Consider the following 13808-nt stretch of genomic DNA (forward strand, 5'->3'; position numbering starts at 1 on the left):
CCCAAAAATATGCGTGCATGCTTGTGGATACAATTTTGGCTGTCTGAGGGACTTATGCTGCCCTAATACTGGGCTTAAATGAGCTCTATTACTCAGTCAGGCATTGCATATTTTTCTCACTGTTACAACTTTGCTCTTTCTTACCATATCCTGAATAATTATGACACGGACATCTCCAGTGATGTTACCAACTGTAGTCAGTGCAGTAGTGAATGAATTTATTGGATGCAAGGCAATATTATTTTACCGGTTTCCATGTGTTTTTACAGATATCTGGGGGAGGGGGGTAAGTTTGGCTCAGGTTCTTAGCTATTAATCGTCAGTCATTAGTTGGATTCAAATGTGAATCTTTTATTTGACAGCTTGGCAATAGTTTTTCTTCCATTTAAATCCTTTCTGGTTTGTTTTACAACTGCTGAAATAACATCAAGTACATTAATGTTATGAGTACAGTACAGACATATACAGTAGGTGTTTTTATTTGAACATTATAGTTTAAAGCAGATTATATTTAAAAAAATCAATAACAGGTCAGTATTGCCTTTTCACGCATAAGGTAAGAGCATGCAGAGGGGAAAACCAAAGGTCACTTACGGCTATATCTGAAGCAAAGACTTGTTTTTTTTTCCCCCAGACTTTTCCAAACTTTTAAATCTTCTTTCTGCAGTCAGTTGGGTCTGATTCCCATGGTAACCAACTTCTGGAAGCTTTGAAATGAAAGCTGAGTTTACATGATACATGAATGTAATATCACATGCCCCATATGTGTACGTGCATCCTATTCTGATCCTGTGTCTGCAGAGTTTGAGGTTTGAAGCATACAGGCCAAGTGATGTCCTGATGTTTCTCTTGAACATTTTACTCTTATTAATGATTTACACTTTATTTTGTTTGCAAAATGTCCTTTTTACTATTATTAAAACTTTTGTGGGAAAAAGTAAACTTTAAGGACTAAAATTTAAAAGCATTTATTTTGGCTCATCTTCTAAATCAAAAAGAGTCTGAAATTGTAACAATATACCAATTCAGTTTCACGATTCTTGTTAGTCTACTAGTCATCATCGAAAGAAGGCTGGGAGCCTTGGTGTGAGAACACTGTTACATTTGATATTCACTGTATCCTGGCTGCAGCAAAATCAACCCATGTAATTAGTAATAACTGCTATTAATGTTGATTCACTCAGCTTGCAAAAAAAATTGCTCTCAATCTGTGCAACTACAGTATCTATACTTGTAATACAGTTTGTAAGTCAGACCTTGTGATGGAACAGATTAGATGTTATGCATGAAGCCATGTCAAAATGCATCAAAATCCTACTGTTCCTTCCCTGATGGTGATGTGGGTCAACCCACAGCATGTGGACTGCAGTGCTTCAAGAAGCCAGCTCACCACCACCCTCATAAGGGCAATTAGGGATGGGCAATAAATGCTGGTCAGCCAGCAACACCCATGTCCAATGAACAAATGAAAAGAAGTATTAATAGATTTCTCTAAATATTTCCGTTCATATTGAGTGACATGGTTGCTTTGGACCTCAAGTTACAGTTAAACACTGGAAGCTGTGCAGAAACATACCTCATTTCTGTGCACTGTGTGTCAAAATGTTAGGGTCAAATTTTCAGAAGAAACTTTCCTTTTGAAATGGCTTCCCTTTTTATTCTGCTAATAGTCAGGAATTAGCACAATTTTAGATTGTCTGTCTTTCTGTAGGTTTAACTAACATATCTAACCTTGAATGGAAGTGTAAAGACACAAAAAAAAATCATAACCATTTGGTTGTACAGATCTAGAGTATTGCCAAAAAAAAGCAAGCTTTTGAAGTTTTTGTCTCATCAGGACATTCGTAAAAATAGTAATTGTAATGGAAACAACAATGCTGTATAAGAAGAGAGTGCTGATTGGTTGGTAAGTGAACTCTGATCGAGGCATTGTCATGCAGGATGCACCAGGGGAACAAATAACTGCCAAGCTTTTGTTCAAATTCAAATCAGTCAGGTTGACTCTGGTCAAGGCATTGCCATCCGTAATAAACCATGGAATGAATGGCTGCCCCTCAAGCTTTCTGGTTGAAGAAGGAGCGATGTGTGGACTATGTTCATTCTGTCTGTAAATGCAAGAGCCCAGATATGTTAGAGACCACGTATATTCCCAGGTACATTTTCCATGGCAACATCTCTACCAATCAGAGTCCACTTGCCAGCACTCCTTTCATGCAGTATAAAGTGTGGTTCCCTTTGTAACTGATATTCTTAGAAACTGTCCTGATGAATGCAAAACAAAAAGCTTTAACAGCATGTGGCTCTTTTCAAAAATAACCTATGTTGTAGAAGCATAGAAACATAAAAAATAAGAGGAAGAAGAGCCCTGCTCTGCCATAAATTTATGATCATGGCTGCTCATTCAACTCAATAGCCTGATCCCACCTTCCGTCCCATTAGCCCCCCCCCCCCCCAAATCCTTTGATCCCCTTCACCCCAAGTGCTTTATCTAACTGCTTCTTGAAAACATACAATGTTTTGGCCTCAACTACTTTCTGTGGTCACAAATTCTACAGGCTGACCACTTTCTGGGTGAAGAAATTTCTCCTCATCCCTATCCTAAATGGTCTACCCTGTATCCTCAGTTTGTGATCCCTTGTTCTGGACAGCCCCACCATTGGGAGCATCCTTCTTTCACCTACCTTGTTGAGCCTTGTTAGCTCTCCTGCCTCTCTGTTCATTACCATTTCAAGCCGCCTTCACACCTACTTTATTGATGATTGACCTTTGCAGTTTATTGCGTCCTAGTCAAATAAACCAGGCACACCTGTACAAACCTGTTTCTGATTTTATGACAATTGCAAGAAAAAGTTAGGATTAATTTTCTTCACAAATTAAATGTCCCTGCAAGGTGCTGAAGATTTTTTGTTACATTGAAGATTGTATAAATACATGTTGCTGTTTCAAGAAACATCTTTTTCATGATCTTTTGAAATTAAGAGAATACTGAAGTTACATTTCAATTTTCATTAAATTTAATGAAAATTGAATAATGTGCTTATATGTTGAAATGCCACTTTTGCTCATGTTTCCATAATGGAAGGTGTTTTCTTTCTGAAAATGTAAAGACAGAAATTACAGCTATTGCTCCCCCCTTCCCCCGCACTCCACTGGTGAATACTGGAAGATTGATTGCTCTACTTTTTGTGTCGAACAACAACAGTCATCTATTATCTTCCTCCTTAGTGGCACAGTGGAAGTACCTACACGACATGGACTACAGTGGTTCCAGAAGGCAGCTGATCACTATCTTTCAAGGACAGTTGGGGATGGGCAACAAATGCTGGTCAAGCCGGTGACGCCCACATCTTGTGAAAGAATAAAAATAATGCCATTAAGCAAGTGAGGAAAGGGATACTTCATCGCAGTAAAATGTTTTGTCAAAGGCCATTGCATCTTAAGAGAAAAAGTAGAGGAATATACAGAATCGTGATGAGAGAGTATGGTTATAGGATTAAATTTTATATTTCTCCTGTAAAGAATAGGCACAAACACAAAAGATTAAATGCCCTCAGTATATGCACTCTACTACAATGCTCCTGTGCTTGAAGTTGTTGAGAAAATTAACTTGTTGATCAGGCCACCTTGCATGGTTGGACTGATTTCATCATATTCATCTTGTATATACAGCAGGATGAATGATATAGAATCATTTTCTGTTCCAGATCCATATCGAACAACAGGGCAGCATGGTAACACAGTGGTTAGCACTGCTGCCTCGCAGTATCTGGGATCCGGGTTCGATTCCAGCCTTGGGTGACTTGTGGAGTTTTGTGCGTTCTCCCTGTGTCTGTGTGGGTTTCCCCGATTTACACCCATAGTCCAGACGTGCAGGTCAGGTGGATTGACCATGCTAAATTGCAGCTTAGTGTCCCTAGATGTGTAAATTTGGGTGATTAGCAGGGTAAATGCACGGACTTAGGAAATAGGGTTGGAAGTGTGTCTGGACAAGATGCTGTTTTGGAGGGTAGGTGCAAACCAGATGGGTTGAATGACTTCCTTCTGCACCGTAGAGATTATACGAATTAGATGTTTGCTGTTTTCATTTGTTTGTTTGATCCTTTCTGCTATTTCATCCATCGAAGTACTGAGGTGAAAATGTAGAATTAGTCTTTTGTATGCTTACGTATCGTGAAAGTTGGGAGAGGTAATGATGTGTGAGCCTGTGAGGAAGGAACATTATAAATGCTGTTCTAATGATTTTTCCTATTTGCAGGTAGAGGAAAGATTATTTTCAAAGATATATGGAGACTTTATTAAAGACACTTACTTTCTTGCTGTGGTGCTGTGACTATTTGGACTTTATACTTTTCACTGTTTCTGTTGTTACATCAGAAAATTCAGCCTGTGACAAATTTTGTAAACTTCCAAGCTAACATCTTGAATTTGTGAAGAGAACGGTGGAGTTTTGATGCATTTACAATAATAGTTGAGAGCCCTTTTGTTTGAATGATTAGGCTTATATTTCGTCAAATTTTCGCCAAACTTGATATAGTTTTCTTTACAGTTTAAATGAATGCAGTATCTGCCTTTTTTTCACTGAGCCTTCAAGATTGTCAGACCGCTTTTTCAATTCGTATATTTGGTACAGTCAGTGAGCAGTTGCATAGTTTCAAAGAGGTGGATTAAGCACTCGAATGACAGAAGTATGGACATGATATCTGCTTTTCACCAAATACTGTTAAAGCACGAGGCAGTTAGGCCTATTCCTGAAGACCTATACAGGACCACCTAAACCCTTGAAGCCACCCTGATTCTTAAGTGAATCATATGAACGTAAGCAGCTAATTCATAATACCAATGCATATAATGTACAATATAGAGGGGAAAATGAATAGTTAGTGTGGGATGTAAATATTTACACTATTCAGCAGAGTACATTGAGTTTATTTTTTATGTTAAATCCTAAGGCATATATAGGAGGTGATCCATTTGGGTAGGAAAAATAAGGATGCCATATACTGCTTGGAAAATGCAGAGTAAAGGAGCAAAGAATTCTGAAGATACAGATACACCATGTTGCAAAGATAGTGTTGCAGGTATTCATAAAGCCAAAAGAGCAAACAAAATGCTGAAATTAATTTGTTTCAGGATAGAATTGAAAAGCAAAGAAGATAAATCAAATTCATATAGAGCCTCTTTGGATAACACTAAGAACATAGAACATTACAGAGCAGTACAGGCCCTTCGGTCCTCCGTGGTTTCACAGGTCAGTGCAACAATCTAAAGCCCACCTAACCTACACTATTGTAATATCATCCATATGTTTATCCAGTGACTATTTAAGTGCCCTTAATGTTGGCGAGTCCACTACTGTTGCAGGCAGGGCATTCCACGCTCTTACTATTCTCTGAGTAAAGAACCTAGCTCTGACACCTGTTCTACAGCTATCACCCCTCAATTTAGCCATCTCCATCCGAGGAAAAAGGTTCTCACCGTCCACCCTATCTAATCCTCTGATCATCTTGTATGCCTCTATTAAGTCACCTCTTAACCTCATTCTTTCTAATGAAAACAACCTCAAGTCCCTCAGCCTTTACTCATAAGTCCTTCCCACCATACCAGGCACCATCCTGGTAAATCTCCTCAGCATCCTTTCCAATTCTTCCACATCCTTCCTGTAATGCAGTGACCAGGACCGTACGCAATACTCCAAGTGTGGCCACACCAGAGTTTTGTACAGCTGCAACATGTCCTCATGGCTCTGAAACTCAATCCCTCTGCTAACACACCATATAAAAGCTAACACACTGTACAGCTCCTTAACAACCCTATCAACCTGGGTGCCAACTGTCAGGGATCTATGCACATGGACACCAAGATCTCTCTGCTCACCCACACTACCAAGTAACTTACCATTAGCCCAGTACTCTGTATTCCTGTTACTTCTTCCTGAAAAAAATCACTTCACACTTTTCCGCATTAAACGCCACTTGCCACCTCTCAGCCCAGGTCTGCAGCTTATCTATGTCCCTCATCATCCTTCCGCACTGTCCACAACTCCACTGACTTTAATACCATCTGCAAATTTACTAGCCCATCCTTCTACATCTTCATCCAGTAAAAATGACAAACAGCAGTGGCCCCAAAACAGATCCTTGTGATACACCACTAGTAACTGAACTCCAGGATGAACATTTCCCATTACCCACCACCCTCTGTCTTCTTACAGCTATCCAATTTCTGATCCATACTGCTAAATCACCCTCAATCTGATGCCTCTGTGACTTCTGCAATAGCTTACCGTGGGGAACCTTATCAAACGCTTTCCTGAAATCCATGTGCACCACATCAACTACTTTACCCTTATCCACCTCTTTGGTCACCTTCTCAAAGAACTCAATAAGGTTTATGAGGCACGACCTACCTTCCACAAAACTGTGTTGACTATCCTGAATCAAATTATTTCTTTCTCGATATTTATAAATCCTGTTTCTTAAAATCCTTTCCAAAACTTTGCCCACAACAGAAGTAAGGCTCACTGGTCTATAATTACCAGGCTTGTCTCTACTCCCCTTCTTGAACAAGGGGACAACATTTGCTATCCTCCTGTCGTCTGGCACTATTCCTGTAGACAGTGACGATCTAAAGATCAAAGCCAAAGGCTCTGCAATCTCCTCTCTAGCCCCCCAGAGAATCCTAGGATAAATCCCATCCAGCCCAGGGGACTTATCTATTTCTGTGCTTTCCAGAATTGCTAACACCTCCTCCTGATGAACCTCAATCCCATCCAGCATTCTCCTCGACAACATTGTCTTTTTCCTGTGTGAATGCTGACGAAAAATATTCATTTAGCTGCTCTCCTATCTCTTTGAACTCCACGCACAACTTCCCACTACTGTCCTTGAGTGATCCTAATCTTACCCTAGTCATTCTTTTATTCCTGACATACGTATAGAAAGCTTTAGGGTTTTCCTTGATCCTACTTGCCAAAGACTTCTCATGTCTCCTCCTGGCTCTTCTTAGCTCTCTCTTTAGGTCCTTCATGGCTAACTTGTAACTCTCAAGCGCCCTAACTGAGCCTTCATGTCTCATCTTGACACAAGTCTCCAAATGTTGTCCCCTTGTTCAAGAAGGGGAGTAGAGACAACCCTGGTAATTATAGAACAGTGAGCCTTACTTGCGTTGTGGGCAAAGTTTTGAAAAGGACTATAAGAGAGATGCATTGACCTGGTTTTCCTATCATAGAATATAATGGCAGCGGAAAAATATAAAAAGGATGTGCAAGGATGATCCAACTGATAGGTTAAACCTTTTTAGAAAAGATTGAACAAGCTGGAGGTCTTTACGTAAAACAGGATGACTAATAAATCATCTGATAAGAGATCTTTGAAGTCATGAAAGTGTTTTATGGAGTAGACATTGAGAAGAGACCAATACTAGGGTCATTACTATAAGATAGTCACTGAATAAACATAAGAGAATTCAGGAGAAGCTTCTTTACCTGGAAAATATGTGTGCGGAGGAGTCGTTGAAAGATACAAAAAAGACTTACATTCGCAAGAGAGCGGATTGGAAGGATATAATGATAGGGTTAGATAAAAAGGAGGAGGCTCATCTGGAGCACAAATATCAGCATACACCTCTTGGCCGAATGGCCTGTCTTTATGTTGTACATAACAGAGGAAATGTTTACGTAAAATGAATAGTTTTCAAATACGCTGCAGTTTCTTTAAGCAGCTCAGTGATGATTGACTTAGGCATACAGAGCTCTTTAGCCAAAATACCAGTGAATACATTTTCTTGAACTTGATTTATTAGTCAACATAGCTAATTTCTTGCCATACATTGATAGAGTCTCTAGGAGATCAAGATACACAACTCTTGTCCCATTGTCACCAACTCTATCATGCCATCTTACCGTGATGTGGAGATGCTGTCGTTGGACTGGGGTAAACACAGTAAGAAGTCTTACAACACCAGGTTAAAGTCCAACAGGTTTATTTGGTAGCACAAGCCACTAGCTTTTGGAGCACTGCCGCTTCATCAGGTGGGGGAGTTCTGTTCACAAACAAGGCACATAAAGATACAAACTCAATTTACAAAATTAACACTAATTTTGTTATTACTGTGACATTTTATCACCAGCCCGTACTGACTACCTACTTCCATGTGAGACTGTCAGAAAGGTTTTCAGTGACTGAAGCATTAAGTACCAGTGAATGTAAGTACAGAAATTGGAAAATGAATTGTCTTAGCTGAGGAGCCTGCAAATTTTCCAAGTGAAAATACAGTAATTAGGGCGCATCATGATCTCATCTGGGTGGTTGAGAGAAAACTGCCTGGATTCATCCAAAGGCAAAGTATGTATGGTAACAGTTACCTTTGCTGTTACAAATAATGCTATGAGTTCAGACAACAATCCAATGGTCTCCGAATGAGGAGGGTGATGAGGTGAAACAATTTCAGCTTTTTAAGGCACTGACAAATAGGGAAATCAAAGTAATTTCTTCAAAGGCTATAAGCCCTGTAAAGTAGGTATCAACATGCAGGAAATTGAAATTAAAGTTTATTTATTTATATCACAAGTAGGCTACATTCACATTGCAATGAAGTTGCTGTGAAAAATCCCATAATCACCACACCCTGGTGCCTGTTCGGATACACTGAGGAAGAATTTAGCTTGGCCAATTCATCTAACCTGCACATCTTTGGACTATGGGAGGAAACCAGAGCACCCAGAGGAAACCCACACAGAGACAACGTACAAATTCCATATGGACAGATCCAAGCTGGGAATCAAACCTGAGTCCCTGGCGCTGTGAGGCAGCAGTGCTAACCACTGTGCCACCATGCTGCCCAAATGGAAGTGGATTCGCACATGAAGTATGTGTGTCATAATTCACTCTGAGTTCCCCCTAACCACATTCTTACCTCCTTTCTGTAACACCAGAATGAAGAAATTTTCATTTGGAATCCACTTTTCCAGTCCAGATATTAATTTTTGAAAGATTGCTCAAATTTGTGTCATAATCTTCTAATAAGTTCTAAATCAAGTAGCAAAATGTACCAGGTAGGCAAGGTTTCTGCAAATTTTAGATAGTGACATTGTTGGCGAGGTAACAATTGGATAAAAAATTAGCTTTAAAATTCATTGCATTCACCAATGTATCATACCAACATATGACACCATTCTATGTGGCAAATTAATATTTATATGGCTTTGCCACAAAATCAGGAAATTTCAAATCTCCTTTTACGTGTGATTACGTGCTTTTAAAGTATTGTCACTGTTGTACTGTCAGAAATGTGGCAGTCATATTGCACACAGTCAAGTCCCACTAATAGCAATAACAATCAGATATTTGTCCTCATGATGTTAGTTGAGGAATCATTATTGGTTAGGAATCATTATTGATTGGGGCAGCACGGCACCACAGTGGTTAGCACTGCTGCCTTACAGTGCCAGGGACCCAAGTTCGATTCCCTGCTTAGGTCACTGTGTGGAGTTTGCATGTCCTCCCCATGCCTACTTAAAATTCTTGCCCCAGTTTTGCCATTATCTTTTTCCACCTTTCTCTCTTGACACTCTTAAGTCAGAATTTGATCACCTTTCTGAGCATTACTTTTTCCCAGGTTATTTCTCATTTTGCTTTCTATTAGTGTTCTGATTACTCAAGAGCTAACACCAGTCTGAGGCCTGACCTTAAAAATAATATTGAAAGATGTCTGTACTTGATTTCAGGCAAACTCCATTTGTTTTTAGCATCTATTGCATTTATACTTGTGTTAAATGAAAACATGGGATAGTTGAATTGTCCTGAAAATGCTACTAACAGTACTCTTAACACAACCTCACCAACATTTTCCCCTCAGCAACATCTGCCTTCTTTAATTAGATGACCATGCAGATGAAGAGTATTTCTTCTGTTCTGACAGCTATGTTGCCTGGGAGGTAGGGTAAAATGGCATGCAGATACAGTACTGAGGAACGTGCCTGATGTATTGAGTTTGGAAATTTGGGACACACAATGAAGAGATCTGGCAAGACCACTGTGTCATTGAAACATAAATCTAATGTGTCTTTTAAGGTTCTTTGTTGCCTGTCAATGGACATTTGTGACTGCACTGAAATAATACCAAGTCTTGGTCTTCGTTGGGCAGACTTATAAGAAGATTTGCTTCACACCTTGTTTGGGAGGGGCAATAATAAACAAATGAGTACAAAGGATGTCAATCCTGCCACTTCCTTGAGGTATTTAGCCACTGCTATCTGAACTATTATTGCTGTGTGCAGTCAGCTTAATGTCCTGCAAATGAAGGAGGCTAACCACCACTGCAAAGCTACAAGCTCTCTACTTCTGATATCAAGAGAGAAGTGAGGGTCAGTCCGAACAAATAAGGCATTGATGAGCTGCTTATTGCAATGGTGAACTATGTACTGGCAGATGGGACTAATGTTCCCCATTACAGACTGAAAAGAACTTGTTGCATAAAATAAACAGGACTCTGTTGACTTTGAGGGCCACAGATATAGCATGTACCCTGAGTGCTGCTACAGAAGGTTGCAGGTCTGCTGTAACCTTGCTGGAGAATAGCAGCACTTTTTAAGTTGCTGTTCAGTTATGTCCGGGAAGGTGTATCTGGGCGCACTCACCCCTTGTACTGGTTATGGCCTTGTGCATGCAGTTTTTGTCCCTTAAGGTGATTCTGAAGGGCTCAGATGGTGTTAGTTGAGCCAACTGCCTGTCCTCAAAGTAATAGTCCATTCAAAAAGAAGCAAGAAAAGCTCCCTTATTACGAGTGAAACTTAATTAAAGGATTGGATCAAACTCTCAATTTGGAAGCACTATTCTGATGACAAAAGATTCTCTGATCCAAAGATCTGCAGCTGAGCCTCCTTTAATATTTCTTCAGGAGCTCTCAACCAGTAGGTTTAGTTGGCTGGTCTGCAAATGAGAGGTGAGCATCCATAAATTCGAGTTAAAAAGCAGTGTTTTATGCTCCCAGTTGATGTTATAACTGGACAGGAAGATCCCAGAATAGAATCCTGGCTCATAAGATCATAACTTTTACTTTTTTTAAAATTGAGTGTGGATGAACAGAGTCACAGGACTGCTGATTAGCTTTAACAAGAAAATAAAACATGTATTATAATCCCATTTCTCCCATATTTAATACAATACTGCTTTGCTCTTCACATTAGTTTAACAATTGCACACAGGTTTTAAGATTAACAAGGATTGCAAAGTATATCTTAAGCTGCAATGGTTTCATTCATACAAAGTCCCTTTAAACACGCGGATTGGCTGTAGTCAACTACACGCTCCTCTCTGAACCCAAGTTCTTAGAATCTCGACAGTGCAGATGGAGGCCATTTGGCCCATTGAGTCTGCACCAACAACAATCCCACCCAACCCCTATCCCCATAACCCTATATATTTATCCTGCTAATCTACACATTTTGGGACACCTGTGGGCAATTTAGCATGGCCAATCAACCTAACCTGCACATCTTTGGACTGTGGGAGGAAACCAGAGCACCTGGAGGAAACCCATGCAGACATGAGGAGAATGTGCAAACTCCACACAGACAATCACCCCCAGGCCGGAATTAAACTCAGGTCCCTGGCGCTGTGAGTCAGCAGTGCTAACCATTGTGCCACCAGGCCGCCCCAAGTTAGTGTCCGTGGATTTTTCCTCTGAATCCCTCCAGATGAATTCCAAACTTAATTCCTAAAACACGCTGTGATAATGCTTTCCGTTAACGGTTTGAATTCCAAAATTCAGTCTAGAATTTTCAAATGACACTTATAAACAAATATTCTGCTCAAATTCTAGCCAGTGAATCCAGTCCAGGATTTTATACCAACCCCTTTAGGATTCCTTTGTCTTGACTGCTGTCCAAATGGTCACAATTGCCTTAATTCTCAATTCCCAGATACTTATGAAAATTACCTCAAACTTTTTAGCTACCTCTGAAAGTCAGTTGTCCCGCTTTAAATCTACTTATTGCATTTTTTTTTAACTCTAGAGTGCTTTGTTTACTCTTCCTTTAATTATTCTGAACAATAACCTAATCCCTTTTCACTTAATTTCAGGTGTCTGAAACATTATTTATATCCCAATTCCCTGGTTATCTAAATGATATCTTGTTTCTTAGAAAGTTTGCATTCACGTAACTCGTTTATCCTGTCCAGCTTTTCCTGGCACAGTTGAGCGCTGCTCATTCCTCAGTGATCTGTCTCCAACTGCTCTGGCTTCCAGTTAAAAGAAAAGAACAAAAGAAAGCTCTTTCCTCTGGGAAGTGTCCTCCTGTTGCTAAGCAACAACTACTGGTGTATTTATTCTTTATGCCAGAGCCCTCTCCAAGCACAATGGGAACACAGTTGGAAGTTAACCAACCCCTACACATACTGACACTTTTGTCCAAAATGAATTTAACTGGAGGTCCCTTCCAAGCACAGAAAATTAAATTGAATCCACCTAAACCTATACCTTATTTATATTGTTTACCAAATAAAAATATTAATCTCTTAGTGTTACTTCTGTTTCCCTAACAAGTGGGAATGTGTAGAATGTCATGCTGTGCATCTTTTGTCGTTTCATTGGACCAGAGGCCATGTAGCTACTCATGGATCAGTTTAAATGTCAGAAGAGGAATCAGTTTTGGAACTGTGGTGGCAACTGGGGACATGACTTGAAACCTAAACCCATGCCATTCTGGCTGAGCAGGCTGTGGAGACAACATAATTGACCCTAATAACATACGTCATTATTTTTAGCTTTCCCTTAAAAATATCGCACACAGAGGCACAACACGTGAAAAATATTGCTGTGTTTCTTAGTGTGAACAATGGTAGTTCACAAGTAAAGTCAATCCTCTCTTTGGCCTCTTTTCTGGCCTTAAATGAACAGAATATTTCACAGTATAATCATGCTTGCTCCTATAACACAAATTTAATTCACTTTAGTGACTTTATTTCCTAACTACTGTTTGCAATGTTGCACTGTCCCAAAAATTATGAACTTTAAAATTTCCAGATTTGTACAGTTACTGATTTATTAAAAATTTCTAGGCATATTACTTGCAACTAAATAAATACCTTTGTGTGTTTGTTGAGGATCTGTTAGGTAACCATACACTTCTCAGGAGACAAAGATTGACCTGTCTTGGCCTATGTCTCATTTCTCAACCTGTAATACTTGCTTTAACATTAAAACGAGAGTATTTCTGGTCTCACCTACCCAAATTGCTTAGAATTATCAGAAATCTGGGCCTAGGAATAGCATACCCAGCATTGGAGTTAATGTCTGGAGAAATAGAATTGAAAAACTAGGAAGTCCTGTTACAATTGTATAGAATCTTGATTAGACCATACTTGGAGGATTGGCCAAAATCAGAAAATGCTGGAAAATCTCAGTAGGTCAGACAGTATCTATGAAGAGAGAGGGTAGAGCTAATGTTTTGAGTCAGGATGACCCTTCATCAGAACAGGGAACAGTTATTACTGTAAAAAGGATTCAGTGACAGTGGAGAAGGTGCAAAATAGATAATAAAGATGATTCCAAACTGAGAGGTTATAATTATTAGGAAAATCTGAACACACTTGAGGCGCTTTTTCGTGGAAGAGGGAAGGCTGATGGTTTACATGAAACCAGCCTTTTAAAATGTTACAGGTATTGTAGTAGGATTTGGTACATACAGTATCAGTCCCACATTGACCCGGTAAGATGTGCATAACCCAGAGCCAGTGTAGGTTCTGAGACTTGCTATTACTATATTTAAGACTACAAAGCCTATTTCATGCTCTCCGAAGCAGGATTCT

At 39.6% G+C, this 13808-nt stretch overlaps 1 protein-coding gene across 2 annotated transcripts in view; it reads left to right on the forward strand.

The window, feature by feature from the left end:
* Nucleotides 1-13808, forward strand: part of foxp2 (forkhead box P2) — a 708352-nt gene that overhangs the window by 90368 nt on the left and 604176 nt on the right. The window lies entirely within an intron of this gene.

Source organism: Carcharhinus amblyrhynchos, chromosome 6, assembly GCF_965287045.1.
Source record: "Carcharhinus amblyrhynchos chromosome 6, sCarAmb.v2.hapA, whole genome shotgun sequence".
NCBI classification, from domain to species: Eukaryota; Metazoa; Chordata; class Chondrichthyes; order Carcharhiniformes; family Carcharhinidae; genus Carcharhinus; species Carcharhinus amblyrhynchos.